Source organism: Mobula hypostoma, chromosome 3, assembly GCF_963921235.1.
Source record: "Mobula hypostoma chromosome 3, sMobHyp1.1, whole genome shotgun sequence".
Taxonomy (NCBI): Eukaryota; Metazoa; Chordata; class Chondrichthyes; order Myliobatiformes; family Myliobatidae; genus Mobula; species Mobula hypostoma.
Window position 1 is genome coordinate 108,170,526 of NC_086099.1, and position 26,746 is coordinate 108,197,271.

Sequence of the window (26,746 nt, forward strand, 5' to 3'; positions counted from 1 at the left end):
GTGCTCCAGTTTCCTCCCACAGTCTAGAGATGTAGCGGGTAGGTTTAGTTGGTCATTGTAAATTAAACAGTGATTAGGTTAGGGTTAATTGGGGTTGTGAGATTGCTTGGGCGGTGGGGCTTGAAGAGCTGGAAGGGCTGAAAGGGCTGACTCCACGCTGTATCATTAAATAAACAAACCATGGAGGCCCACTGTTACAATATACAACATTATGAGGGTTGTTACACTAACGATATCTATTCCAAATCTTACCATTAGTGATATTCTACAAGACTGAATAAGATCGATCCCTGAACGTAAGCACACCAATTAACAAGTGAACCAATCACTGCATAGGCATCCAAAGTCTAAATGATAACCCACAGACTCAACAAAACAGATGGAGCAGAACAGTTAATGTCTCAACTGTACAAATCCATGTAGCTTTAAGTGGCAAAACATCCATACAGTGCATTACATTTTTAAATGATATAAATGTTAAAAAGTCTTTGTCTAAACAAAATTAGACAATATTCTCACCTGCTGCCTGCCCAGATCTTCACCGAAAATGTACGACCAAAAAATTAGTGGCAGCGCACCTTAAGTAGCTGATAGAAACCCAAGGGCTGAACGACTCGATGGGTTGGTGACCTTACCGAATCAGAATCAGACTTAGTATCATTGGCCTATGTCATGAAATTTGTCAATGGGGAAGAATCTGCTCCTAAGACATTGAGTATGTATCTTCAGACTTCTGCACGTCTTTTCATTAATGTTAGCAATGAAAAGAGGTCACATCATGGGTGATGGAGGTCCTCAATGACATACGCATCACCTTTTGAAGGTGTCCTTGATGCTGGGGAGGCTTGTGCCCATGATGGAGCTGGCTGACTTTGAAACCTTCTGCAGCTTGTTCCCAATCCTGTGCAGTGGCCCCTCCGTGTGATACAACCAGTTAGAATGCTCTCCATAGTAGAAATTTGCGAGAGTCTTCGATGACATACCAAGTCTCTTCAAACTTCTAATGAAATATATCCAGGCAACACACATAAAAGTTGCTGGTGAACGAGCCAGGCAGCATCTCTAGGAAGAGGTACAGTCGACGTTTCGGGCCGAGACCCTTCGTCAGGATATATGAAATATATCCACTGTTGTGCCTTCTTTGCAATTACATCAATATGTTGGGCCCAGAATAGATCTTCAGAAACATTCACACACAGGAACTTGAGACTACTCATCCCTTCCACTGATGATTCCGCGATGAAAGCTGGTGTGTATTCCTTTGACTTCCCCTTCCTCAAGCCCACACTCAATTTCTTGGTCTTACTGAGGCCGAATGCAAAGTTGCTATATTGAGGCATTCAACCAACTTTATCTACCTTTTAAATAGTGAGCAGTTTGCTAACCTGCTTTAGAGATGAAGCTTAAATAGGTTACAGGAATTATGTTTAATGGCCTAATGGGCAATCCGAAGAGTTGTTCAAATATTTGATGTAGGTATTTTTCTATATTGGTAGCAACTGTAAGAACAGGATTATTTCTGCTGTTCCCCACCCCCGCAAGACTTCCAATCCATTTACAACTTAGAGAAGTTTTAGATGACATGGTCTCCATCTCATAGTACATCACATCCTACCAGACAAGACCTATCAAAAATTGTCTTAAAATAAATTTCAAATAAAACATGATTGTTCCTTTGAACACCAATTTTAAGAGGGAGGAATGCCCCGTCTATGGACATTGCCACAGATTGAAGACCAATTCAATCACAATTGATTTTGCTGTTCCAAGTGCATTCGATTTATGGTCTGGATTGGTATGACATCTCTTAACAAATCTGATAAATTGCTATACTTATTTAAGTTTCCATAAATAATAATATGAAATTCAACAAGTCTTTTGAAGAAATCAAAAGGGAAACATCCACACAAAACACTGGGTACTACAAGAATAGGGACCTTCCAGCCCACACAGACATCTCCCAATCTCCACCCAGCCAAAAGCAGTTGCCTGCCATTCACTTCCAATTGATTACCTGCAGCCTATTTAAACCCAGCCTTGTCCACCCAATCAAATCAGCCAGCCTGAACCAGTTGCTCCAACCAACAGTCACCTCACTGCCTGTGAATTTAGTATCTGTTCCCTCATTTTGTGGCCCCTTGTGGCTTGTTAGTTTGCAGTTGATTATTAAAGTTATCACTCACTGCTAAATCATCACCACAGCTCTGCTTTGGGATCAAGTCCCATCAGGATAGGTGAACCATCAATTGACCCAGAGAAGTAGGCTCTCCTGCAGGAGGTCGTCCATCAATATGAGCATATGATCCAGAAAAGGCAGGAACCCACTGACCATCCGCTCGTCACTTTCAATCAACTCTGTCTCAAAACAGTGACCCCACAACAGTCAACCTCCTCACTCAGAGCCCCGGTTTCCAGCGTCCAAATGCTTTGATGGATCACCCAATGCCACAACTTCCTGTTCCTGTACGTCCTACACTTTGAGCTCCAGCCATCTCTATAATTCTATAGACTGAGCCAAGAATGCCTTTGTCATCTTTTTTTTCAGTGGAGGAGATCTAACCAGGAGCACTGCTAACTGGGACAATAAAACCCCCATTTGTAATAAACATGAGGAATTCATCACCGAGATGAGCTGGGTTTTTGACCATCCGGGAAGCAGAAGGGGGCAGCCGATCAGGTACTTTGCCTGAGTCAAGACTCATGCTCAGTGCTGGATTACACCATGGAATTCGGGACCCCTGCAGCGGAGTGGCTGGAATGTGGAGGCACTGCTGGCCCACTGCCATTATGGCCTCTGAGTGCTTCAGAATTGAGCTGTCTACCCAGGAGATGCCCATTGACTTTGAAAGCCTCATCACTCTGGCCCTCCATATCGACAAACATCTTATGGAACAACCCTCCAGATCATCAGTCAGAAGCCCAGTTCTTTCCCAGAATAATTTCTGACTGCACGACACACATCACCAACGCTTCCAGAACTCATGCGGTTGGGGAGAGCTCCTTTAACCCTCCAAGAGCGTGATCATCAGTGAAACAAACTGTATGTTTACTGTGGAGCCACCAATCACTCACCCAAAGGTCCAATGTGTCCAGGGAGACAAGTGGCCTTGTATCTGGTAAGCTCCCCCCGCCCCTTTGTTCCAGCACCATAGCCCAACTCTCTCTCTATCCTCCTCCACACCGACAGCTCTACATACACAGGAGGCTCTGGTTGATTCTAGCAAAGCAGGCAATTTTCTGTACTGGACTGAGTGTGAAGCTTGGACACTCTACTGAGTCTATCTCTCACCCCTTCTACAAGATGAGCAAAGACATCCCTTGGGGTCTGGGCTGGTCAGACTGCACACATAGCCTGTGCACATGAACAGGAAGACACAGAGTCCATCTAATTCCTCCTGATTGACTCACCCAACACTCCTCTCATCGTGGGTTATCCCTGGCTCTCCACTCACAACCCTCACTTAACTGGTCATCCGGTTCACTGGTGAGTTGGGGACCCACCTGTCTACAATCTGAGTTAACCTCACTCTATAAATCTCTGGAAATTGAGAAAATTCTCAATCTTATCAACTCCTACAGGAATATCATGACATATCCATGGCCATCAGTAAAAGGAAATCCAGCACCCTGCCTCCTCACAGATCACACAACTGTGCAATTGACCTCCTCCTGGGCACCACCCCTCCCCAAGGTCTCTGTTCTCCCTCTCACCTCCTAAGACCCAAGACATGAATGACAGCATCGCCAAAGCACTACAGCACAGTTCCAGTTGCCAGCTGGTGCAGGATTTTTCTTTGTCAAAAAGTAAGATGGGGGGGGGGGTCTTCATACTTGCATCGACAATGTGGACTCAACAAAATCACTTAAGAATCACTACCCTCACCCTTTGATAGTTAACACATTCAAAATCTTCATGGGACCAAGATCTTCACCAAACTGATCTACAGAGCACATACAACCTGATCTGCATCCACTAACGGACGTGTGGAGAACAGTATTCATAACACTCACTGGTCACTACAAATACTTGGTGATGCCTTTCAGACTTTCCAACAGTCCAGTCATTTTCCAAGCCTTCATTAACAAAATCCTGAGATATGCTACACAGGTATGTGTTCGCCTACCTCAATGACATCCTCATCATCTCCAAGGACTTCCAAGACCACATCTGTCACATCTGTTCACTCCTTCAGTGTCTCCTTGAAAACTAACTGCACTGTTAGTGAAATGCCAGTTCCACACCCCTGTCATTTCCTTTCTGGTTATGTCCTTTCACCCCAAAGCACAGCCATAGACCCAAAAATATGTGCTGTTGTTGAATGGCTCCGACTGTACTCTCTCAAACAGTTACAGTCCTTATTGGGCTTCTCCAACTTCTACAGCCATTTCGTCAGTAACTATAGCAAAATCAGCAGTCCTCTCACTTCCATCACCAAATCACCTACCTCATCATTCAGCTGGTTTGCTGCTATGGACCACACTTGCAAGAGCTCAAGAGACGCTTCACTATCGCTCCCATTCTCCACTATCTTTCGTGGTAGAGGTGGATACATTAAACAGGGAATTACTTACCAATAAATGGGTCTTGAAAGATTGGAGACATTGGTTGATGGAAAACACCACACCCTCCCTAATATGGACTGACCTCCAGAAGCTCATTAACATACAACAGACTTGTCAGGCCCTCTTCTTCAAACCACCTCCTACTGACCTGGCTTCAAGTACAGCAAGGCTAATGCCCTGTCATGACAGTTTGACCCAGCCCATCATCCCATCCTCTCAGATCCCATCGCCAATCATCTGGGACCTTGAGAACCAGACGGCCAGGGCCTACAGCACAAGCCTACTCAGGCTGACACACCTGATGAAAGCATGTACGTGCCAAGGGCTGTGCACACAGAGGCACTCCAGTAGGCCCAATCCTCACCCCTCTCCACCCATCCACATAACGGACTCAGGATGTTTAGTAACACCATTTCTAGTGGCCCATGATGATCATAGATACAAGTCAGTTTGTCACTGCTCTGCCCAGTTCAGTTCCTCTGAACAGTGTCCCACTGGGCTCATGCAGCCCCCACTGGTCCCTTGTTGCCTGTGGTCCCATATCTCCATGGATTTTATAATAACTTTGTCACCTTCCAATCAGCCACAGTAATTATGACAGTGCAGGGCAGTTCTCCAAGGCGTCACACTTCTTTGCCCTCCACAAAGTTCCATCAGCTTTGAGACAGTGGACCCAGTTCTCCAACTTGTAGATTGTGTCCATGGTTTCCCTCAGGACATTATGTCTGACTGGAGCCCACAATTCACCTCCCATTTCTGGTGAGCCTTCTGTTCCGTCCTCCGCACCTCAGGGAGTTTGTCCTCTGGGTATTATCCGCATATCAACAGTCAATCAGAAACAGCCAATCAGCAAGTGGAGACGTTTCTGTGATGCTTCGCCACCTCTAACCCATCCACATGGAAGAAATATCTGCTCTGGGCCAAGTTGTCCCACAGTTTACACACTTCCTCGACCACAGGTATGTCAGCCTTTGAAGTGCTTCATGCTACCAAACTCCATTGTTCCCCACAGATGAGCCAACAGTGGAGGTACTGTCTACCAATGCCAGAATGCTTGGAAGAGGGCACGAAGAGCCATCCTAGTAGGCATGATGGTGCTGCCAGGCTAACCGCCATTGGCATTCAGCCAGACCGCTCCATACTGGAGACTGTCTCTGGCTGTCCACCTGAGATAATAGCCATTTAATCCTGAGCCTTTCCACAGACCATTTTCAATGCTAACAGAGGCAACCTTCTTTTTCCTATCCATAGCTAAGCATTTGACCAGATTTTACCAGCATTCAACTCCATGAGAGCTGATTTATACTGCAACTCAGTTGATAATTTTGATTCCTTACCAAATAAAATCTGTTAATCTTAAACTCCAAAGTTGCAAATTTTTGGAGGGAGTGTCCCATTTTCACTGAAGATTTACTGTTCAAGATTAAACAGCTTCCCAAGTTTAATGCTAAACATCCAATTTCAATTTTTTGGCTTTTTTCACTCTTGTTCTTCACACCAAAGGAAATGATTTATCTGAACTTACTCCCTTAACTCTTGTATCTGAGCTGTGTGAAAATCATGTTCAACTCCAACCTACTCTTGCCATGCAAGAGGAGTCATCTTTAATCATGGTCTAAAATGTGATCAGCATCAGTTAGAGCATCAAATAATCAACCAATACAAGGATATATTTAACTTAATGTGAATCTGTTCCTGGGACCACAGTTCTATATCCAGTAACATGGCCAAGTTATGGACAGTTTGTTTATTTATTTATTAAGATACATCGCAGAACAAGCCCTACTAGCCCTTCAAGCCATGCTGCCCAGCAATCCCCCAGTTTACCCCTGGCCTAATCACAGCACAATTTATCACGACCAATTAACATTCCAACCGTACATCTTTGGACTGTGACGATACTGGAGCACCTGAAGTAAAATGAAACAGTCAATGGGAGAACGGACCAACTCCTTACAGGCAGTAGTGGGAATTGAACCCGGATTGCCTTCATTATAAAGCATTGTGCTTTATAGTGCACTACGCTACCAATTTTTAAAATATAAATTATAAATAAAATAACAGTTGTTAGCTTGCGAAGGAGACTAGCAAGTATTTTTGGTTTGCCAGGTGAATAGTTAAATGTATTTAGGGGAAGGGATAGATGGTGGATGAATAGGAAATGGGTGAAAAAGATTCTGGAAAATGTGCCAGCCAAGAATATCACTTGGAGCCAAGTAAAAACATTCATAAATGCAATCTACAAAACAAGAATAAATTTTGCACATCATTAAGAGATATTCCAGATTTACAAAAGCTTTGTAGACAAGAGATTCTTTAACAGTGTTAGAATATATGCTGTCATGGGATTCTCATGTAATGTTTGGTGGTGTTCTGGAACAACAAAAACTCAAGTTTTCTTTTCAATTTATTTTGGGCTCTATACTGCAAAAATAAATACTTGACAAATAAAATGCCAATATGGATTACAAGAAAGCCAAATCAATCTTTAAATATCATTTTTGTTTGTTACTACCTTTAGCCAGCTGTAGGTAGAGGTTAGCAGTTCATAAGAGCTATCAGCAGTAAATATTTAAATGACTGAGGGCTTCATTTTGACACTGGATGATAGTGCCACACTGCTCCACCCAGAACCTGTCCCCATGAACTGGAGCATTTCATAAATAACAGAACTGATGGCAGGATAAACTATACCAGACCCCTTCACTCTGCATGAGCCACAGCAGGTGATATGGTATAGCTCTAGTTATTTGACTGGAATCACCAAATTTAACAAAAAGTTAATTAGCTTATTTTTCTTCTTTTGGATTACTTATGTAGTTTTATATACAAATGTTTACTAACATTTAAAATTAATGATGTTTAATTTTAATTTAAAGTGCCTTTTATATTTAAAACATGCCCAGATTTGCACTGTTAAAAACCATCAGGGAGAGGCTTGTGGTGGTGACTCACGATGTGTCAAGGGCCTAGTTGTCATTCTTATCTTGACCTGCACCAAAGATTACTGCAGAGTAGCCACAGGCCTGAGGCAGGGGCAACTATGGCCGACCTGGCATTATATTCTTTTCTACCCACTCCGCATATCCAGCAGAAATACATTGATGGGATGTTGGCATCACTAGTAAGATCAGCATTTATTGCTCAACCCAAAATGCTCTCGAGATGGTGGTGTTAAGCTACCTTTAGAGTCACAGTGCTGATGGCCCTGATGAAAATCCTCCCACAATGCTCCTTATTGGAGAATTCCAGGCTTTAGGCAATAAAGGAACTGAGAAACATTTCCAAGACCGCATTCCGTGTAGCCTGGATGGGAACGTGCAAGTGGAGGGGTTCACCTGTACCTTCTGTCCTTGACCTTGCTCGTGGCAAAGAATGTGGCTTGGGAGATCTGCCAGCTAGCCTACACCAATAGCTCCAGTGCAACCACAGTGCACTAGTGATAGAAGAAATGAACGTTTATTGTGATGGATGGGTCACTCAGCAGGTTGCATTGGCCTGGATGGCATCAAGCATTATTGAAAATGCTTACAAGCAAACTAGTGGAGAGTATGCCATAATACCTTGTAGATAGTGTGGGGCCTGGACATTAGTCACTTACCATATGATGCCCAGCCTCTTATCTGCTCTTAGGTCCACAAGATTTAGTCAGCTGGTGAATAACAAGCCCTAGACTTTGATGGCAGAGGGCTCTGCAAAGCCAGTCGTCACCAAGAACAGACAGTTTGACTCTCTTCTGGAAACAGCCATTTGTCACGTGGTGATTAGTTGCCACAGAAAATCAGACTAAAGCGTTTACTTAAAAGTTCAATATTGTTATGTTTTGTAACTTCAAAACATTAACGTAATTCAAAGGAGGACACAGGAGTCCAAAATGCAGGTCTAACCTTGAGTTTACTTTAAGCGAGGCGCACATGCATCATGTAGTAGTGTGACGATGTATGTAGTTCATACATATAATCCATAATGAATTATTTAAACAAACACAAATGCTTATTAAGCTATATTTTATATATACACACACACACATATATACACAAAAAGGATTACTTAAATATTAAATACAAAACAAATATGACAAAGAGTTAAGAGTATAAAATTTAAATTGTTTATATTGCAGCTTTTACGTTGTATTTTGTCTTTCGCATAATATCTGTGTGTGCTTTGCATTTGCCATAATATCAGGAGTTGATTGTAAATATTATCAAATCACAAGACAACACGCTGAGCCTTGAGCAGTTTTACCCCCCCCCCCAACTCTCAAACAGGGTTAAGGTAAAATTTACAATTGAGGAGTGAGGGGGCAGGTATAGAGGTCCCTACAACACCTGCAAAAGGAATTGAATCATCAGTGAACATCCCTACTTGCTAACTTTATGATGGATGTTATGTCATGATGAAGAAAATATATAATTGGAAGACTGGGTTTCTACAAAAGACCAATTTGAAATGCAGCTGATTAACAGAACAAGACAGAGATCATCCTAGTTGACAGACACTAAACTTTAATTCATTTTACATCATTCAACACAGAGCAGTGGATTTACCCTCAACATTATTCAGTAAATGAATAGGAACCGAGTTTGAAAGTATTAACAAAGATTAAATAACTAGGGCATTTCACAATTTAAAGTTCATCTTAAATAAAAAAAACAAGAATATTTGTGCAAAATTAGTCAGCAGCTGAAAGTGAAAAAATAATGCTTCAAGAATAATCCTTCAGATCGTAAAATGAATTGAAGAGTCTGAAATGTAGGCATATTTTTCCCCTGCTTGTTCCTGCACAGGCTCTGTAAATAACCAGAACGCATTTTAGCTTGGTTTTCCAATCCATTTAGCTGTTTTTCATTTTAGCCACCATAATTTCATTCCTATTTTGTTTCCATTTACTACTTTTTCTTCCATCTTATCCGCAACCAACTTTAAACTTCTAGTTTAAAACTTTTATTTTATTTTTAAATGTCTAGAAAACCCAAATTAAATGAATAACAGAAGTACGAAGGTCTGGAAAATCTGTCAGTCTTGCACCAAAATTTTGAGTGTGGCAGATTACCAGAGCTTAACTCCACATCAGTATTATCTATTTTCAAACTCCGCAACCATTAGAACCAAAGCCTGCTGAATATAAATTGATAAAACACATTTATCTTCATTGATACAGGCCAACTTAGCAAATGGTAGTCAAATCCCATCAATTGACTTTCCACACGGAATCAGATTTTGCTCTGAAGACACTGCTGAGCATCCCAATTGAACCTCTTGGTCTGCATATCTACAGACAACCTTTGTAATCAGGCAATGCAATTTAGCAACCATGCAATGCTCAAAGATTATCAGACCAGGCTCAGGGTTAGTCAACGCACAACTCTTGCAATCCGTACTGAAGCAGGCACACTGCTTTATGAAATCATCTTCCATACCACGGCAACATGCGCTCACATGTCAAAATAATCCCAAACACATTTTCACTTCAACTGGATTGGGAACTCTAACATCAATTCCTTACGAGCGTAAACATGAGGCTATACCCTTGGCATTAAATGTTGAGGATTCAAAGAGGTTGAGCATTATGGTGGATGTGAACTCATGTTGAGGAATGGAATATCAGGGGCAATTTTATGCCATTCAATAGTGATGTTTATGCCAGCCCTTTATACAGGTTTAGAGCTGGTGAGTCACCAATCCAAAAGCGCGAGCACTTACAAGAGAAAATCTGCAAATGTTGGAAATCTCAGCACTTAAATCTCCTGGGCACAGACATCTACTTACCAAGGGGTGGAAGATATGATTAATATAAATGGGTGTCCACTGAAGAGGACTGCTCATGTTTCTATGCTGTATGACTATGGTTTGTAAACAAACCATAAGGTTACTCTGCTGCCTGTTTATATAGAGCAATAGAGCACAGGAACAAGCACTTCAGCCTGCCATGCCTGACACCTTCAGTCTATCAACCACAATGCCATTCTATCAGCCTGCACAAGGTCCACATCCCATAAGACCATAAGATATAGGAACAGAAGTAGGCCATTCTGCCCATCGAGTCTGCCCCACCATTCAATCATGGGCTGATCTAATTCTTCCAGTCATCCTCACTCCCCTGCCTTCTCCTCATACTCTTTGATGCCCTGGCTAATCAAGAACCTATCTATCTCTGCCTTAAATATACCCAATGACCTGGCCTCCACAGCCGCTTGTGGCAACAAATTCCACAGATTTACCACACTCAGACTAAAGTAATTTCTCCGCAACTTTTTCTAAATGAACATCCTTCAATCCTGAAGTCATGCCCTCTTATTCTAGACTCCCCTACCATGGTAAATAACTTTGTCATGTCTCATCTGTTCAGGCTTTTTAACATTTGGAATGTTTCTATGAGATTCCTCCCTCATTCTCCTGAATTCCTGGGAATACAGCCCAACAGCTGCCAGATGTTCCTCATATGGTAACCCTTTCATTCCTGGAATCATGCTTGTGAATCTTCTCTGAACCCTCTCCAATGTCAGTATATCCTTTCCGAAATACGGAGCCCAAAACTGCACACAATACTCCAAGTGTGGTCTCATGTGCCTTATAGAGCCTCAACATCACATTCCTGCTCTTATATTCTATACCTCCAGAAATGAATACCAACATTGCATTCACCTTCTGCACCACCGACCCAACCTGGAGGTTAACCTTTAGGGTATCCTGCACAAGGACTCCAAGACCCTCTGCATGTCTGCATTTTGAATTCTCTCCCCATCTGAATAATTCTCTCTCGAGGTCCAGTACTGACCTAGTGTTCCCAATCCACATTCATGTTAAAATACCCAACGATCACCATGACATTGCCCTTCTGACACGCCCTTTCTATCTCCTACTGTAATTTGCAATCCACATCCTGGCTGCTGTTTAGAGGCCTGTATACAACTGCCATTAGGGTACTTTTACCCTTTACATTTCTTAACTCAACCCATAGAGACTCTACACCTTCCGATCCCATGTCATCCCTTTCTAATGATCTAATATTTTTTATACTCAGGACCACACCACCCCTCTGCCTACTGACCTACGTTTCCAATACACCGTATATCCTTGGACGTTCAGCTCCCAATGGCAGCCATCCTTTAGCCAAGTTTCAGAGATGGCCACAATGTCAGACTTGCCGATGTGTAGCTGAATTTCAAGATCGTCCATTATGCTGCATGCATTCAAATATAACGCTTTCAGTCCAGTATTTGTTGCTTTGTTTTAACTACATCACGCCTCTATTACCCTGTATCTCATCCCACTAGCTGTGATTATGCCTCATCTCCTACCTATCCTTTCTATCATCTCTGTTCCACGCTATCTTTGACTTATTTCCGTTTTCCCCTTCCTCAGCCCTATCACTCCGGTTCCCATCCCCCTGCCAAATTTGTTTAAACCCTCCCTAATAGCTCTATTAAAACTACCTGCTAGGATATTGGACCCCTTTGGGTTCAGGTGTAACCCGTCCTTCTTGTACAGGTCGTACCTCCCCCAGAAGAGGCCCCAATGATCCAGGAATCTGAAGCCCTGCCCCCTACACAAGTCTCTCAGCCACACATTAATATGCCTGATCATGCTATTCTTGCGCTCAACTGGAAGATTCCCAGGATTCCCACATCTGCGACCCAGAGCAAAGTACTAACCCTACAGACATACTCTCTATTCCTCAAAACATGCCAGGAAAAACAAAGTCCACTTACCTCACCATGAGCCAAATGAGAATCCCATCTACAAACGTTTGTATTTCCCACATGGGTCCCAGCTATGTCTGCCTTTTTGTTGGCTATGTGGAACAGTCTATTTTCCAAGCCTACACTGGTATCACTCCCCAACTTTTCTTATGCTACACCAACAACTGCATTGGTACTACTTCCTGCACCCATGCTGAACTCGTCGACTTCATCCACTTTGCCTCCAACTTCAACCTTGCCCTCAAAATTATCTGTTCCATTTCCAACATCAACCCCCCCTTTCTTGATTCCTGTCTCCTTCTCTGGAGACAGATTATCCACAGATATCTTTTATAAACCCACTGATTATCACAGCTAACAACAGGAATTCTGCAGATGCTGGAAATTCAAGCAACATACATCAAAGTTGCTGGTGAACGCAGCAGGCCAAGCAGCATCTATAGGAAGAGGTGCAGTCGACGTTTCAGGCCGAGACCCTTCGTCAGGACTATCACAGCTACCTGGACTATATCTCTTCTCACCCTGTCATTTGCAAAAAAAAATGCCATCCCCTTCTCTCAGTTCCTCCAACATCTGCTGTCAGGATAAGAATTTTCATTTTAGAACTAATGAGATGGCCCCCTTCTTCAAAGAAAGGGGGTTCCTTTCCTCCCCCATCAACACTGCCCTCACTCGCATCTCATCCATTCATGCATGTCTGCTCTCGTCCCATCCTCCCACCACACCAGGAATAGTGTTTCTTGTCCTCACCTACCACTCCACCATCCTCCTTGTCCAGCACACAATTCTTTGTAACTTCCACCATCTCCAACGGGATCCCACTGCCAAGCACATCTTTCCCTTCCTTTATCTATTTATCCCTCCCCACTGATCTCCCTCTTGGCAGTACTTACTTTTGCAAGCAAAACAAGTGCTACACCTGTCCCTAATTCTTCTTCCTCACTACCACACAGGGCCCCAAGCAGTCCATCCAGGTGAGGCGACACTTCACCTGTGAGTCTTTTGGGGTCATCTATTTTATCTGCTGCTCCCAGTGTTGCCTCCTGTATATTGGTGAGACCCAAAGAGATTTGGAGATTGCTTTCCATCCACCAGAAAAAAGTGGGTTCTCCAGGTGACCTCTCATTTTAATTCTACTTCCCATTCCAACACATCAGTCAATGGTCTCCTCTACTGCTGTGATGAGGCCACTCTCGTGTTGGAAGACCCAGACCTTATATTCCATCTGGGTAGCCTCCAACCTGATGGCATGAACATTAATTTCTTGAATGTTGGGTAATTACCCCCCACCCAGCTTTCTGTCATTCTAGTTTTCCTCTCTCACCTTATCTCCCTACGTAGCTATCACATCCCCCTTCCCTTTCCACCATGGTTTTCTACCCTCTATTAGATTGCCCCTTCTCCAGCCATTTATTTCTTTCGCCGATCAATTTCCCAGCTCTTTATTTCACCGCCTCCCCCAGTTTCACCCATCACCTGCCACCTTGTATTTCTTCCTCCCCTCCTCCCACCCTCTTGCTGACTTTATATCTCCCCCTGCCCCACCAGTCCTGATGCAAAATGTCAACTGTTTATTCTTTTCCATAGATGCTGCCTGGCCTGTTGAGTTCCTCCAGCATTTTGTGTGTGTTCCCTCTACTTCTTGTCACTTCATGTCTTTGTATAAATGCCTCTTAAATGTTGCTATTGCATCTGCTTAGACTACTGCCTCTAGCACCACCTTCTAGGCATCTACCTCACACAACTCTGTAAAACTCTCTCACTTTAAACCTATGCCCTTCAGTAACTGACATTTTCACCTTGGGAAAAAGACTACCTGTAACCCAACTATGCCTCTCATCATTTTATAAACTGTTACATCTTAGTCAATAATATTAAATTTTGCTCCTGCGCAGTTCAATTGACAAAATGCTTTTGATTTCTGAGGAAAATTTGGGCTGCAGAAATTGGAGGTAGCAACTCCTCATAAAAACTATGTCTAGCCAGCATGGTGATTGTAGAGTCCACAACACAAGTCTTTACAAATGCTTACACACTATGGATGGAATTCACACTTTACAAGTTAACACCAGTAATTAATTGAAGGTGTCATCTCAGTGAAAGCAAATACTCCTATGCCACTACACTTAACAATGGTTCAATCAAACCCTCCATGTCCAAATTGACGGCCATATTTCCTTTGTGTGCACGCATATGATGCTCTGAGTTTCCCAAGGTGTAGAAAATCTCTATGGAACAATAGGCTTTTGCTTTATTAAATAAACAAGGGTGTCTGAATGCCTAGCAATCTGCACAAAGGATTTTGTCAAAAGGATTAGAAGCCTGAACTTTTTATTGGATTAAAACTCATCTGTATTATTTTGTGCTAACAGCAACTTAACTGAAGTTGGTTCTGGAGGAAGATACCATTCTTACATGCAAGAGGGAAAAAGGATGTTAGCCCATAAAGTCCACAATAATTCTATTCCTGGGACCAATTTAGGCAGCTGTGGAAATGGGTTGACGTGAAGTAGGTCCAGAAATTCTCAAAATTTACCTGTTTATCAGCATTGAATGAGCTTCATTATCTCAATTTTGCATGCATATCCTCCCCAGCTTACAAACATCTGACTTACGTAGACCCTCTACGTATGAATAGGTGTTTGAAGACTGGCATAGTAGATTTGTCAGTTTCTACAGGCTTCTGCTGTGTAGGGACTTGGGCCATGACTTGTCAATAGTTCCGGTTACAGACAGCTCTCAGGAACAGGCCCTTGCATATCCTTGGGAGGACCTGTAGTTGCTCATAGATAGGCAACCTAAAGGATTGTTCAACCTGAAACTAGTGTAGTTGAATGGGGTAGATTTGAAAGATCAGCTAGTCATTGTTTTATTTGTTCTCATTTTTTCAGAACTATACTTGACAGCTAATTAAGCAACTATGCAACATGGGGGTTACTGATAAAGATTAAGATAGTTCTAGTTTAAATCTCCAACATGCAATGAATTAAAAATCATTTCATCCAATGTGACTTTGGGATTTAAACCCAGCAAGAAAGGAAGAGCAATCTGGTTCAGTAACCGTGGTAACGGCATGAGAATCAGAAGGTGGTCATGGTCCCAGATGACTCGTGACTTTTTCCTTCTTGGTGGTACAATTTGAACATTTGGGAAGGGCTGCTAAATATTAAGAAATTATACACATGATATAAATACTTTACAGCACAGCCAAGGGTGTGCCACCAGTAGATAGGGTGCCAATCAAGTGGGCATCCTTGGCCTGGATGGTGCCAAACTGCTTAAATTAATGAAGCTGCACTTATTCAGCCTAGCTAAGAGAATTCCATCACATTGCCGATCAACGTTTTGCTAAAAAGAGGCAAATCACTCACAGCAAGGCATAGAACTCTGCTCAAATGACAATATGTGCTAGACAAATGAAGTTTCCGGTCTTAACAAACACACCCCACCATCCCCATGAATGCTGGTGGTAGGGGACTCACAAAATAATGCTATTGAATGTCAAGGTAGTTAGTTATTCTCTCTACAGTTTGAGATGTTCAATAACTATCACTTGTTCAGTAGTGATATTATTGCCAATTTTCAATCCAAGACTGAATTTTGACTCAATCTTGCCACCTGCAAACACGGACTGCTCAATTTCCTGATGTGCTGCACCATTTGAGGCTTACTGACAGAAGGGCTGAATGGCCTACTCCTACACCTACTATCTATTGTCTAAGAAGGGACACCAGTAGCTTTTCTTTGAGGTAACAAGGGCAAATGAATATATTTTATGCAATTGCTATGAATTTTAACAAAGCTTTCATTAAACTCCCACATGGAAGGCTGGGGGGAGGGGCGGTGGGGGAGAGACAAAGTAATAGGGCAGGGGATCAGTGGAAGAATGGCAAATTGGATCCAGTGGTGGCCGAATGCAGGAAGCAAAGGGTGATGATCAACAGTTGTTAGTACAACTCAAAAGTGGTTCCCACTGGTACCTGATCTCTGATTTTGCAAGATTTGAGACCCCTATGTAGAGGAATGACTAAATGGTTCGGAGATCTACAAAAGTCAGTCATGTGCTGACAGTGAGGGGAAAATCTATGATATCCATGGTTTGGCCAGTTCAGGATGAAAATGGCAGCTGGGGTTTAATCAATGAAAAATTCTGAATAAATGCATTTTGAGAGGTGCAACAAGGGAAATGTACAATAAGCAGGAGGATAGCGAGTAGAGAAACCAAAGGACCTTCCATATCCTGGTATCCAAAATAAATTCCTTGGACTTGCTAACATTGAGTACAAGTTGTTATAACAGCAGACAGTTAATCAATGCCACTCCCGTATGCGTCCCTGTTACCATCTGATATAATGCCAACAACAGCAGTGTCATCTGCAAATTTGATGATACTTGAGCTGTGTGTAGCCACACAGTAGAACAGTGGGTTAAGTACTAGCACACCAATAACGTGACAGCTCAAGCCCTGCATTAATTTCTGGTCAATGCATTACAGAAAAGCTATGATTACATTGCAAAGCTTAGAGAGGAGATTTATAAGAACGTTGCCAGAAATGAAGTACCTTAGCCCTTCACAATTTTCTACACCTCTACAAGGTCACCACCGAGCCTCCTACACTCCAAAGAAAGTCTGAACCTATCCAATCTCTCCTTGTAACTTAAGTTCTCTAACATTTTTGTGAATATTTGCTTCATCCCCTCTAACTTAATCACATCCTTTTATCAGCCAGAAAGAAGTACAATCTACAAATCAGTGAATAAGAATGAGGCAAGGGCAGTGCAAACAGACAAAGCAGAAGTTTTTGTTCTCACCATGTGATGGCAGGAATGGAGGTGGCCATTTTGTAAGACTGTCCTTGCAGCTGCCATTTTGTGAACTGTTTGATGAATTGATTCTTGCCCCGGATAACTTAAATCAGAGCAGTTGAACATGAACACAAGGAGCTTCTGCTAATGATCTGCTAAAAACAGAAACCATTCTCAGCCTCATGCCTTATGTGATTTCCTTTATTTTCCCAATTTAGACTGGTTCAAGCTAGTCTTACCAGGTCACACAAACATTGGGCCCAGCCAATCAGATCACAGGTTGCTCCTTTTGCAAACCAGCTATTTTAAATAATAAACAACTGTTTTTAAAATCTGAGAAGGCCATAAAGCAATACTACTTGTTGCCCTGAACCACATTAAAATAAGAATTTGACACAGGTCAGTCAGATGACCATGAGCCAATGAAATTGAAACATCACAGATTGATCTGATGTGGAAAAGAATAAGAAAGGAGGATTCTGCAAAGATAGGTAGTAACAACTTTCCAGATACCATACATTGTGAAAATGGAGGGCTCCCTCATTGGACTCATGGAGATTACAATCAGGATCAAGAAGAACACCTGGCCAGCAGAGACTCCTTTTCTGAGGTATTATCTTTTCTCTTCTTTGATTGTTTATGCAGGGTCAAGAAAACCTAGTGAATGTACACACAGGAATTTAGCTTGCAAATTTATGTACATTTTATCTGAGACCATAAAAGGTACTTGTCAGTAAATACAGATCTTCTCTGTGTGTAACTTGTCATTAGTTTTGAGGGATAATCCTTATATAGAAGGATAACCAGAAATATGCACAAAATTCCAAAAATTGTCTCACCATTGCTTGTACAACTGTACCATGACATCTTAACTCAGGTACTCAGTGCACTGACTGATAAAGGTAAGTGTACCAAATGCCTGTCTACTCATGTCACCACTTTCAGGAACTTGTGCAACTAGGCTTCTCTATTGAACAGCAATCCGCTGTACCATCATTCACTATGTATGCCCTGCCTTAATTTAACATCCCAAAATGCATTATATTGCATTTTTCAGATTTAAATTCCACCTGCTATTTCTCTATTCATTTTTTGAGTCCATCTATTCCCCCTGCCCTACCATCTCCAAATATCTCTTTTTAAATCCTATTCGCTACCTACTATTTTGGTGTCATTTACAAACTTACTCACCATGTCATTTGCATACTTATCCAAATCACTTTTATGATGAAAAACAAGGGGTTGAGTACAGGCATCCAGTTTGAGAAACAATCTACCATTAAATCAAGTTAATTTTGTGTCCAATTAGGTACTCACCCTTGAACCCATAAACCTCTGGACCAGCCTATCATAAGGGACATTATTAAAGGCTCCCACTAAAGTCTATGTCTATTACTGCCCCGAACATTTCTCTTGGCTAGGGCTTCTCAACACTATCAAATACATGTGCTCAAAGAGCTGTGATTTGCAGGGCTACAGACCACTTGGTGAAATGAGGTTTAGGTCAGAGAACACCTTTCAATTGGCATTGGCATTGTTCTGTGGCCAAGATCGATATCTCCAACAACCACAAGCATTTTCCCTTGGCCATCACAAAACTCCTGCCAAAGAAGGATTTTTACCAGTAATTCGCTATGACTTCTACTTTAAAAGTTCAATGTAAATTTATTATCAAAGAACATTTGTCACCATGTACAACCCTGAGATTCATTTCCTTATGGACACACTCAATCAATCTATAATAGAATAATAAAAGACTGCACCAACATAGGCTTTCAACCAAAACTCTGCTACTGGACTCATCCCATCTCTGGAATCCAGGTTATTTGTCCATATTTAGACAGAGTTTATAAAGAGATCAGGCCTGAGAGGAAAAAAATTCAGCTTGAGCTGTCACATGGCAGTGTTGTCAACAACACATTCCCTCTCTTTACTGGTAATTTGAAAGGGACTGATCGGATGGTAATTAGCCAGCAAAATTTGTCCTGCTTTTTGGGATAGTCCCAAAGTATATTGACAGATGGGTGCCAGCGTTGTACCTGTACTGGAATAGCCTACTTAAATATAAATCTAATTCTGACGGCAAGGTTTCTGCCCCGCATCTGGAAGTTCATCTCTTCCCATAATTTACACACAGAATCATTTCCTACTATTTTTGAATATCAAATGGAGTGAAAGAAAGACGAGCAGGGATTTCTGGAAGAAGCCATGATGGATCATCCAAATCTTGGATTCTGGTTGGGGTTAACCTCCTGGGCTATTTGCATCTTCTACAAACCCAGGTCTATAAAAGAGAACCTCTTGCTTCATTTCCACTTCCTGTGCAATGGCTTGAAACCAGACACTGTTCTTCCACTTGCAATTAGATATAGCTCAGACTACTCAGTTGCAAATGTTTGCCCTCCTCTGAAGTGCCCAGTAAATGAATGTTACAATTGGGCAGATGATGCTACAGTGTGGGAGATAAATTGGAAGTTAGCATCCAGTTTACACACTAGTATATGGGAGAAGTTGGTCACACTTCATGACCTTTACACCCCCCTCCCCTTCTGGGAGTTTAGCCTAGTTATTTTCTTTTTTAAAAAAAAATCAAAATCTGTGTGTTTGGTTTACAGCTCCCCACCAATTTCACTTCAAATACATTGAGCAGTAGAGAATCAGTAAGGGAGATTGAGGTGATTTCCTCAACTCCTGCCCATTGCAAATCTACCCATGAGTTGGATGAATGATCCACTAGTCTGTGCCATCAGCTATTTCTTGTTGCCTAGCTGTTATCCCTCACTCAAACACAAGGAAATCTGCAGATGCTTGAATTTCAAGCAACACACATAAAAGTTGCTGGAGAACGCAGCAGACCGGGCAGCATCTCTAGGAAGAGGTACAGTCAATCTCGGCCAGAAACGTCGACTGCATTTCTTTCATTAATGATGCACTGTTCGACTAAAAGCATCAGCAAATTTGTTTTTAACATCACACTTTAATTTCATTCTTCTTATTCAACTCTAATCTGTAAATGTTAAGCTTCAAAGAAAAATGCCTCAGATTGCCAGGCTTATGCATAATAATGATTTTCAAAATTGGACCTCATTTGGTTGCAACATCCAAGATTTTGCTCAAGAGGAAATCTCTTCCCTATCAAAAGTAATACTTAATATTGGCAGTCCAATAAATGCACTGAACGGCTAAGTTTTAGTTATTATTGTACCTAGATTAATCTAAAGACAAACATCAATTCCAGAATTTTCACTTACTGGAACCTCCTCCATACAGCCGGTCACTAGCTCCCAAATGGCGTGAAATAAAGGGGTGGGGGGGAAAAAAGGCAGTAAAAGTAAATGGTTGGTGTTATTTATGGGAGATTCGGTTGAGACCAGGAGAGAATGGATGAAATCATTAAAGACCTGAAAGTGAGTGAATGTTATTACGAATCACGACCAAATGACTTGTCGAAATTGCTGGGAAGGATCAGTTCTATATTGCCGACAATTCACCGTTTCCAGTTCCAGACGGTTTATGAAATGATCCACAAGTACAAATGCCCGGAAGACAGAATAGTTTTATATTTTCTCACATACTTTCTTGTTTTACTCGTACTGCTTTGAGTTCCAGATTATTTTTGTGTGTGTATGTCTGAAACTGAAATTAAAGCGAGCAAAAGCAACAGAACACTTTCCGTTCCAGTAACAGTCAATTAAGTGTAAAATCTTTTCTTCTCCAAATTGTACCGTCTTGCCATTTCATCTGAGGTAAATTCATTCACCTCCCCCCCCCCACCCATTTCAAGCACCTGTCCTCTCACCAATACCTTTGTTCCATTTTCTTCTCCTGCGATCTCACGGTTTATAAAGAACGATACGGCGACGTCCTAATGAAGGCTTTTCAATGCAGTTCGTAACAATAAAACAGACCATTCTCAAATAAACGAAACGCTGAAACCTTAAACTGCAATCTGTTAAAGCCTACTAAAGCAAATATACTCATTTTTTTACTGTCTGTGTTGAGATGTTTTAATTAATACTGAAAAAAATGTGTTATAATACTAAGCACAGTAACTTTCAGCAACAAAGTTTATCCGAATTGCTGGTATCAGGAGAAATCTATTACGGCAAATTAGCACTTACATCATCTGATGCTCCCATAATTCAGACTAACGAATGCTTGTGATGTTTCCGTTTGCTGCAGCTCCGTGTAACACCAGCTGGGCTGGCGGAGAAACAGGCTCGACTGTGAAATGAGAGACGTTGCATTACTTGGTACATCCTTCATAGCTGACAAGTCCCACGCTGCCAAACCTCCTACTCTCAGACACAGCTGAGCCATGCGAGGCAACAAGAAAACCCGCCCGAACACGGGTCATGTGATCGGAGAACGTCTGCTGGCTGGCGAACCTATGCTTGCTGTTGCAGTAAGCACATTTTTTGCAAGTTTTTGTGAAATTGTAAATATGCAGAAAGCACTTTCCTCCCGGTTAAAATACAAGTGTTTGATGGTCCCCATTAGAATCTCGATACATTTATGCAAAAGACTGGGTGACTGCCAAAATGATGCGCACCACAGCAATTTATTTTTTTTAGTGTCTCCATCTCAGTCAACCAAATGAGAAACCAAAGGATTCTCAAGGGACAGTTTAGGAGCTAATGTTAAGTACAACGGCCCTGCTGGAAGCTCCGTTATTGCACAACCTGCTATCCACTTAAAGAAGCAACACAGCGTGTTCACCATTAGCTGAAACTTGAACAGATCGACCTTCTCCTAGTACTAGTTTAGGTGGCAGACCCTTGAAACGGCACTTGGGACTCCGGTAATCGGTTGTCTCTTTATACCTGGTGGTGGGCCTGATCTCCTGACCGTCTAGAAACAGGTTTCTGGCAGCACCTCCTGAATATGCTGGTCTGGAATTTCGGCTCAATTCAACTTATTTATTGGTGCAATTAGTCCAAGTCAGCATAAAAGGATAGAGTTTAAAGGTTCATTTGCATTTGACACATTACCTCACTATTTCGCTCTCTTAAACTTCTCGTTTTTTGTGTTTCTTTTGTAGTTTATAGTTTTTTTAGGTATTGTACTGTACTGCTGCTGAAAATCCACAAATTTTATGATGCGTGTTAAGGATAATAAATCTGATTCAGAGGTTTACCAGAATGATATTTGGAATGGGTAGTTGGCCTTTTAAGAAAAGATTAGACAGCTAGAGTTGCATTTGCTGGAGTTCAAGAGTTAAAAAGGATTGATTAAAAGATAAATGATCCTGGAGGAACCTGACTGAGAGGACATTGTAACGCACATAAAAGTTGCTGGTGAACGCAGCAGGCCAAGCAGTATCTCCAGGAAGAGGTACAATCGACGTTTCAGGCCGACGAAGGGTCTCGGCCCGAAACGTCGACTGTACCTCTTTCTAGAGATGCTGCCTGGCCTGCTGCGTTCACCAGCAACTTTTTATGTGTTGCTTGAAATTAACAGCATCTGCAGATTTCCTCGTGTGTGTGAGAGGATATTGTATCTTGTAGGCAAACCTAGAACTATGCATTATCCGTTGAAGATCTACATGGATGATTTTCTTTTTTTCTTCTCCAGGAGGTTCAAGAGTCTTTGGAATTCTTGTCTTCAAAGGATGACTGAAACAGAGCCATTGGATATATTTAAGAAAGAGGGTAATAGATCATTTACTAAGCAGGAGTTACTTTGAGTTGGTGGGATACAGAACTGAGGCTGCAGTCAGATCTATCATGATTTCATTAAATGCTGGAGCAGGCTTGAGCGGGCAAATTGGACCTCTCCTGATTTGTATGTTCTCATGTTTATAAGTAACTAACATTTTGCAAAAGTTTTAAACATCTCACCAGAACATTTATCAAAACTCTTCAGCTGTGGTAGAAAGGAGCAATAATGGTTATGTGAATATGTTGAATACACTGAGAAGTATAGTGTGCCTCAGTGGAGGCTGAGAAGTTTCCTTCATCCTGTGTTCCTCACAGTCGCTGTGGGAAAATCCCTATACAGAGGCATCAGTGTGGAAATAGGCTGGAGAACTACTGTCCAAGTGTCAGTTAAATGGGAGCAAATTAGGGAGGCAGGAGAAAGAAGTGGTTCTCCAAAAGTGGTGTTTTTTAGTGGCAGAGTCAGCAGTTGTGTCCTATTGATTTAAAGAATATCTTCCATCTGATCAGCAACCTTTAAGAAATGACTGGTGACATTTGCTATTTTCTTCCTTTATTTATAATATGTTTGCATGGCTCATTAAGGCTTAGCTCTGAATGGGAAAGTGGCAGCCCAGACCTTCTCCAAGATAGCTGAGTTCCCATTAATACAGGACAAACTAAGGAGCCCAAGGCAAAAATAAATTGTAAAGGATTGTCGCTCATCAATATTTATGTACTTTTGAAACGTCACACCAAGAATAGCATGCCTGACTGTAGATAACCTACTAGTAACTGTAATCTTGCCACAACCAAGCAAAGGAGCTAGTGAAATGCATGCGTAAGGGTCATGGTGACACCCTAATTTTCATGAACTTCCCAATCAGTTTCTAACAAACGTGTGCTGGTAGGTTAGTTGCTGCTGTAAATTGTTTCTGGGTATCAGAATTTGAAAAAAGGAAATTAATGGGAAAGAAAGAGGGAATAAGTCACTGTTGATCTATAGTGAATTAAAGGGAGGGGTGCTCAGTTGGAGTACTGTACGTCTTTCCATTCAGTAAAGCGAGCCTCTACTTTTATAGCAAAACAGATAACAAATACTGCTGAAAAAAATCTGGCATCCACTCCGCAATCTAATCAGATATAGAATGAAAACTGAACTGAGCCCGATAACTTATCAGTTTTGCAACCCAGGTATGTTGTCATTTAGAGAACTTTTCCCCAAGCACTCCATTGCAGGCAGTGGAGTTCACTTGCTAAGGAAACCCAAGGATGTTTCTTTCATACCCACACTAACCCTGAACATGGCACACGTTTGTGGGTCCCATTGGGCATAAATTAGACAGCTAGTGTCCATATCTGTTGCCTTGCTTGGATTGTGCAGTTCATAATTTCATATATGGGACCTTATTGGTCATTATTTGGCTAAATTATTATTTGGTTAGTAAGACCAAAATGATTGTGGGCTTTAGAAAGGGTGAGGCAGGGGAACACATACCAGTCCTCTCAGGAGGATCAGAAGTAGAAAGAGTGAGCAACTTGAAGTTCCTGGTCACTATCTGTAAGGATCTATCCTGGACCCAACATATCGATACAGTTACAAAGAATACACGACAGCAGCTATATTTCATTTAGAGTTTGGGGAGGTTTGGTCTGTCACCAAACACACTTGCAAGTTTCTACAGACAGCATTTTAACTGGCTGCATCACTGTCTAGTATGGGGGGGGGTACTATTTCACAGGACTGAAGTAAGCTGCAGAGAGTTGTAAACTCAGTCGGCTCCATCATGGCCACTAGCTTCCATAGTATCCAGGTCACCTTCAAGTAGCCACAAAATACTCTACAGATGCTGGGATCAAAGCAACACTCACAACACGCTGGAGGAACTCAGCAGGTCGGCCAGCATCCATGGAAACATTGACTCATTGTTTCCATGGATGCTGTCCGACCTGCTGAGTTCCTCCAGCATGGTGTGAGTGTCGCCTTCAAGTCGCGATACCTCAAAAAGGCAGCATCCATTATTAAAGACCCCCATCACCCAGGACATGCCCTCTTTTTGTTGCTACCATCAGGAAGAAGGTGCTGAATCCTGAAGGCACACATTCTGTGATTCAGGAACAGCTTCTTCCCCCAAGCAAAACAAAATATATAACCAAACAAAACGACTTTTCTCTCAACCACGATGCACCAACAATGCATATATCACACAGCAAATAGCACAAAATATTACCACAAATAAGTTAATAAAAAGGAATTTAAAATGCATGTGAAGTGCATCGTACAGATAAACAGTCAACAGCTCATTGCCCTAGTGACAAGACTCAGTGGTGGAAGGGTATTCATTGGTCTCAAAGCCTGGGGGAGAAAGCTCTAGCAGTCCTAGTCCTGATGCTCCTGTACCTCCTTCCTGATGGTAGTGGGTCAATGAGATTGTGGGATGGATGGTAGGGATCCCAACCAATGGTTTGGGCCCTTCATAGTCAACACTGCTGGTAAGTATCACAAATGGGGGGGGGGGGAGGGAGACCCCAGTGAACCTCTTGGCAGTTCTTACTGTCCTCTAAGGTCTTGCAATCCAATGCTTTGCATCTTCCCTACCACACGATTATGGAGCCAGACGGTACACTCTTGATGGCGCTGCTGTGGAATGTTGTTAGAATGAGGGTGGGAAGTCTCACACACCTCTATTGCCTCAGAAAGTGTAGATGCTGCTGTGCCGCCTTGACTAAAGAGGAAGCGTTGTGGGTCTAGGTTACATCATACCAATGCGTTGACCTGCCCCTTTCTGAAATACACAAACATTTATTTTGCATTGCCCATGCTGAGATTCAGGTTGTTGTTCTCACACCATTTGACAAGCCTCTCTACCTCCTCTCTCTATGCCAACTCATCATTGTTGCTGATGAGGCCAACCACTCTTGTATCATCAGTGAACTTGATGATGTGGTTTGAGCTGGATCTGGCAGTGCAGTTGTGAGTCAACCGCATGAACAGTGGTGGACTGAGCACACAGCCCTGGGATGCACCAGTCTTTAGTGTGATGGAGCTTGAGATGTTGCTGCCAACCCAGACTGACTGGGGTCTTTCTGTAACGTAGTCCAAGATCCAGTTGCTGACTCCCAATGAGGACAGATTACCACGAGCCTCTGAGAGATGATTGCACCAAACAACAAGCGGAAGTCAATGAACAACATCTTGGTGTTTGAGGCAGTGTTTTCCAGGTGGCACAGGACGGAGTGGAGGGCCAAGGCTATGGCATTTTCAGTGGACCAGTTTAAGTGGTAGGCAAACTGGAGAGGATCCAATGTCACTGGAAGATGGGATTTTATATAATCCATTACCAGCCTCTCAAAACATGATTATTGTGGTCAGTGCCACTAAGTGAAAATTGCTTAAGCCAGTTACTTTCACTCTCTTGGGCAACAGAATGATGGTAGCTGCCTTGAAGCCTGCAGGGACAGTGGACTATTGCAAAGAGTTAAGATGTCCATTAAGACTTCTGTTAGCTAGGCTGCACCACCACTCAGATCCTGACCTGGTATGTTGTCCGACCTCACAGCTTTGCGTGAGTTTACCCTGGCTTGGGTCCTCCTCACCTTGGCTGTGGCCAGGTAGGGTGCCTGTTCCTTAGAGGGAGAGGAACAATGTTACACCAGTCATTGTGTCAAATTGTGCATTCAGCCTGCCAGGAGGGCAGGTGTCGCTGTCACTTTCATGCAGGGCGGACTTGTCATCTGTTATGCTTTGTTTACCTTGCCACATGAGCCACGTGTCCCTGGTGTTACAACATTTTCTGTGAGCACTCTCACTTTGCCTTTCTGATGGTAGGGAGAGCATGGCTCTTACTGACCTTATAATCACCTTACATCCTGATCTGAAGGCAGTGTCCCGATCCCTGAGAAATCCAGTCAAACATCCTTTCTGGTTTGCCCTGGCAGTGTAGTTTTTAATTACAGTAACATCCTAAATGCATTTTCCTATGTAACTGGTCAGTGAACCCGAATACTCACCAATGTTGATGTGATGATCGTAGGTAG

At 42.3% G+C, this 26,746-nt stretch overlaps 1 protein-coding gene across 3 annotated transcripts in view; it reads right to left on the bottom strand.

The window, feature by feature from the left end:
- The window catches only part of ndst3 (N-deacetylase/N-sulfotransferase (heparan glucosaminyl) 3), a 1,028,434-nt gene that overhangs the window by 714,733 nt on the left and 286,955 nt on the right, over positions 1 to 26,746 (bottom strand). The window contains exon 1 of one of the 3 annotated variants that reach the window (XM_063043578.1): positions 21,194 to 21,280. The exons of the other annotated variants lie outside the window; for them this stretch is intronic. The gene's annotated coding sequence lies outside the window, so the exon portion shown is untranslated. Of the gene's footprint in view, positions 1 to 21,193; positions 21,281 to 26,746 lie in introns of those variants that run through there. 3 annotated transcript variants of the gene reach the window in all.